At 29.1% G+C, this 5,458-nt stretch overlaps 1 protein-coding gene across 1 annotated transcript in view; it reads right to left on the bottom strand.

Moving 5' to 3' along the window:
- The window catches only part of LOC117168091 (homeobox protein MSX-1), a 98,617-nt gene that overhangs the window by 90,985 nt on the left and 2,174 nt on the right, over positions 1 to 5,458 (bottom strand). The gene's annotated exons all lie outside the window — the stretch shown is intronic.

Below are 5,458 nucleotides of genomic sequence, written 5' to 3'. Positions count from 1 at the left end.
AAAGGCAAGAAAGGAAATTACAGTAATACTTCATTAAAAGTAGTTTTCTGGTTTAAATGGGTTTGCTGGCTTATTTCCTACACTGTCAGAAAAATCTGTATGAGGTTTAATATACATGTGTGTGAAGCAAATATGCACTATCGCTACTGAATTGTAACATACATTGGTGTAATGAATTTAACATACTTGTGTATTAAATTTAATATACAGGTTAGTATAGCAATGTGCGTGAAAACTCAACGTGCTTTAATCACTTTAAATCTTGTCAAATATTCTCAATTAAATTAATAATCTAGAATTTGGCAACTGAATTGTTCTTTATTAAGAAAGTACAATGTAAAGGTAAAAATTTTTCCTAATCTCGCTCTAAATAGTCAAAATTTAAGGCGAAGACAGTTGTAGGTTAGGTCTGTTATTTATTTGCTTAATTGAACTTTTTGACTGGAAATCCAATTTTATTTCTGGTTAACAGGGAGAAGGTATTATGTTTTATTATTTACAATCGAAATTACTGCTGAACTTATTTTGAATTTGTGAAAAATAGAATTATCTGATTTTTCTTGTAAGTGATTAACATGAAATGACATTTATTATAGTCGCCCTTAATGGCGATTTCATATGCTTGATATATTAATTTTAATACACATGGGTATATTAAATTTAATATTATTTTTGACAGTGTATACATCGGGAAGGTGGTAAGGCGGAAAAGCTTGAAACCCATGTTTTTGGCGTAATTATATATTGCGGAGATATTTTTTTCGTCCCAATCAAAATGGGCTAGATTATTGTTACTGTCAATTTAATATAAATTGGATAAGAATTGGGATTCATACCTTAAGACATGTGTTTAACCATAAAAAAAGATTAGAATTACAGTTATCGCTGTAAGAAAAATGTTTCGCTGGGACAAGAACAAGATTTCAACAGAAAGGAATAGTTGTTTGTAATTTACGTAACAATCTATAAATCTAGGAAATAGAATTTTTTGTTACTATTCTTATAAAATGTAATATGTATTCTTATACATTACCAATCACATACAGCTTCACATAGATAGTCATTTAAATCCCAAAGAATTATATTTTTCTCCGTGTGCTTGCTACACAACATTTTTTTGCCTAAAAACATGTTTATCATTTTGATAATACATTAAGACTGAACTAAATTTGGTATAATGTAGAGAACAAGAGTTACGGAATACAGGTTATATAATATAGATATTTAGGGATATTTATTACATTTTAGGAGGCAATTTAAAAAATAGGATTAGTTGTTCAATAAGAACACATAAAAATATTACAAATATATAATGTGGAAATAGTGCAGTATTTACAAATTGCAATGGCGTATCATAACGCACTTTTTCTACTGGAAATATTCGTAATTATTCATTTGTTTTCGCATTTATAATTTTTTATAATAAATTTTTTAAGCATGCACGGTAAATCTGAGGATATTGTTTTTGCTGCAACGGTAAGCAATTGATACAAAAATCTCTATTGATATAAAGAAACATAAGACTTACATTCTTGGATAATTTTGTTGTAAATCAAATTGATACCTCCATATATAGTATGTTGTATTTCTAAGTAACTAATAAAAACACATAGGAATTTCCATAATATATTATTATTTTTAGGCCACGTTAGAGTTTCTAAAAACGTAAAAAAAAAACAGCAGTATGTGTAGGCCTGACGAGAGGAAAGGGCGGATAATGGTGAGATTATCCCTTTCCATTATTGCAAAAATAATTTTAATATTAAAGGAAACTTTTTTATTTAATTTTCAGGATATCAATAATACTTATTATTGATAAAGAATGATTAATTTATTACCGATTTTCAGTCTAAAGATTGAGCGTTAATTCCGTTGAAGTAGAAAACATCAGTTTTGGTAAGCCACCACATTTTAACTATAGTTTATAGAAAAAATCATAACGTATATCAATGATTACTCTGCAAGGACAAATAGCAGTTATCGAATTTCCCGCAAAAGTTCAATTTTAAATTTCCTAGCTTTTCATGGATGCTCTTATGCCCTGAAAATAAAAAAAAAGAATATCTTGTGCAGTAAGGCTTATTACTTTTAGAAAATAATGATATTTATTATTATTATTTAATTTTTATTTCGATCTTTTAATCGGGTGAACCCGGATATACATCATAGCCACAGACTAAGTCAAGTGACTGATGAGATGAGGATGTTATAAGTCAATCTAATACGATGTTTCAAACCTCCTGCGATGATGTTTTAGGTATACAATTACGAGCGGCCGCCAGCGTTGGAGGTGACAGCAGTCACCTTTGGATGATTTCTTAGAGCTTTCTTAAAATAATAATTTTTATCATTATTATTTTTATTAATGATTAATAACTACGCTGACCGACATTTGAAGACTTTTTTTCCTTTGAACAATTCAAGGTGATTTTTGTAGGATTTAGTGCGTAGATTACGAATCCGTTGACAAAAATGCTCAACACATCGACTTTTTGAGTAAATCGGGGTCAAAAGATGAACGAATGTATTTTGTACATTATTTAGAAGATCTTAAAAAATAATGAAACGTGCTAGAATCTTCAGCAGGTGCTCAAATAAAAGTTTTTACGCAATTTTCAAATGATTTGAAAATATTTTAAGAGTTTTAAGATATTACCTACTAAAATTGCAGAGAGAATATCAATTTATCCACAGAATATTAAGAATGATTTTAGCGAGTTAAAAAAGATTTTAAGGAATTTGAAGAGATTTTCAGAGATTTTAACAAATTTTGAAACATTTAAAAAGAAGTCGCGAGATTTTAATTGAAGACACATAAAAGTATTTTTACGAAGGGATTTTATAATATTCAAAATAATATTTCAAAAAATTTGCAAAGATTTTGAAGGATCTGAAGGGCTTTTTAATGATTTTAAAGCTATTTAGATGACTTTACATGATTTCATGGGACCAAAACCGAGTCGAAATTTCTGCACGGATTTTTCTCAAGGTTTCAAATGATGTAAATAAATTTCAAATATATCCGAATAATATAAAGGAATTTAAGGGACTTCGAGGAATGACTTTTAAAATAATTCAAGTTATTTTAAGAAATTCAAAAAGATTCCCAAGGATTGAAAAAGTTTCACATAATTTTAAGGGATTTTATTGATTTGGAATAGAAAAAATGTTAAACAAATATTTTACAGAATCTCAAAGAATTTTTAATTATTTGCAAATAGTCTTATCGTTATAAAGAATTTTTAAGAGACTGCGTACGATGTCCATAGGATTCAACACAGAAAAACGCTTGCAAAGTAGGGCTGGGAAGCTAGGGATCGATTTAGAGTTATCAACCGATGACTTGAGACGAAAAGTTTCTTGAATATGAATATACCTTTATGTTGAAAACTTTGCTACAGAACCAACAAATGATATTTATCAAGTCATCGTATCTATTTTAATTGCGATAATATTTCGTAATTTGATTATCTTCATTATGTTATATCCATCAGAGTTCGATTACATGAGTGCTTTAAGCTAAAAATTGTGTTATTAATTAAATAAAATATCGAAGTGGACTAAACGAAAAATAGGTTCTTTATGAATAGGCTCAATTACAACTGGGATCATTAAGAATACCAACTAAGGTATCGTTTAGAGCTTATTTATCGTTTTGGGTTTCTTTTTAGCAAGTGGGGTTTATTTTTATTCCAGTTCCTTTGGTACCAAAAATGGGTTCTAATGAAAACCCCAGTTTTTTTATGTGAAATGATTTCAATAGGAAAATATTAAATGATAAAAAAGAAATAAAACAAATAAAGATTTATTGTATATAATACCATAAGAAGTTATTTTAATAACCCAAGCAGGTTTCAAGTAACATATTTCAAATAATAATAATTAGAAAGAGCAAACACACGTAAAGAATTCGGTTTGCCCCCTCCCCATCTTCTAGGGTCACGTGATTGATAAACAGTCCCCAAATAGAAAATTCCCTGCATTTGTTATAAAGCATATCGTGTGCAACATGTGCAGAAATTAGGCAGTTGAAACTTTTGTGAAGTTTACAGTACTTGCGCCTCACTTGTAAGCTTTCTTTCGATTCATCTCGATTACCGATCATTATCGGTTTTCAGACAAGAAAAATCATGCTCATTTCAACAATAGAACAGATAAGTTTTGCCAAGCCATAATATTTCGATTCTTCAAAAAAATGACTGAATTAAAAAAATTATTAAACCAAAAATAATCATTCGCGTATGAAAAAAACGAAAACTAACAATGTGCAAAATAAATCAAATTAATATATCAAATAATGCAATAAAAATATCTCCAAATTAAGCTATAATTTCAACCATGAATCACATTTATGTGACATCAACCAATCTACGGATAAAGGCCAAATATCAGTCTGCTAGATACAGAAAAAGAAATTATTGTAGACAGAACAAGTTTTCCAGTAAATACTTCATATGGACTCTAAAAATGCAGAGTGATTTAAATCTTCACTGCAAAAAAAGCAACTATAAACGAAGAAATGAATAACTTTTCCAGAAACCGTCCTACTGAAGGTTATTAGTTTTCTTTTTCTCCTATTCTGTGAACATTCAGAGAGAAGATAAAACACGCCATGAAAAGATAAATGCGAAAGCTTACAGGAAAATTGAACATTCCAATATGCTACGAATAAGCAGCAGTAAAACGTGCGCAACGTTAAAAATATGTATAATCTTTTGCTGATAATAAGCATAGTTGTAACAGGTATTTACTTTTAGTAGTAAACCTAAATAGGCGTGAACGGAGCACAATAGTAGCGCTTAACGTAAATTAGAGCAAAGTCTTACTGTACCAACTGCTGTCTCATTCAGATTCAGGAAGGAAACTTTACAATTATCTCTTCTTATGAAGGCTTAAAATTTAAATAATTTTCTACTGAATTAAAACCATCACATAAGTTTAAAGAAGAATTTTTCATTACAGACACTAAGAAAGTTTATTAAAAATTACTATAAAGAAACTGTCACTGGAAACATATTGAAATTTTAGTCCATTATACTAAAGTACTAAGTTTATATCAGTGAAAGTTTTCATCCCTGATTCAAATTTAAAAAGTTGGGAATTATAAAATTATATTTCAATTTCATCACAAAAGAAACCCGCACTGAGAAAAATGAATTATACGAAGTGGATATTACAATTTGAGGATAATACCTCGTAACGAAAAGTATTATAATGCGTATAATCTATCATCTTTTCCTAATATATGAAGATATTACCAAAACATAATCTCGAGATGTTAAATTCTTATAATCTTCAAATATTCATTCGTAACATCTGGAGATTATAAAACATGCAGGCATGCGCGCGCATCTACTTTGTCTCTGTTTCCTGCCCCGCGTGTTCTGTGTTTCGCAAATTATGTGTATATTATTTAGGAAATAATACAAAGTGTCACCCAAAATTCAACGACTGGAAG

The sequence above is a fragment of the Belonocnema kinseyi genome, chromosome 2, assembly GCF_010883055.1.
Source record: "Belonocnema kinseyi isolate 2016_QV_RU_SX_M_011 chromosome 2, B_treatae_v1, whole genome shotgun sequence".
NCBI classification, from domain to species: Eukaryota; Metazoa; Arthropoda; class Insecta; order Hymenoptera; family Cynipidae; genus Belonocnema; species Belonocnema kinseyi.
The sequence above is the reverse complement of the archived record's forward strand: the minus strand, read 5'-3'. Positions and strand labels throughout refer to the sequence as shown.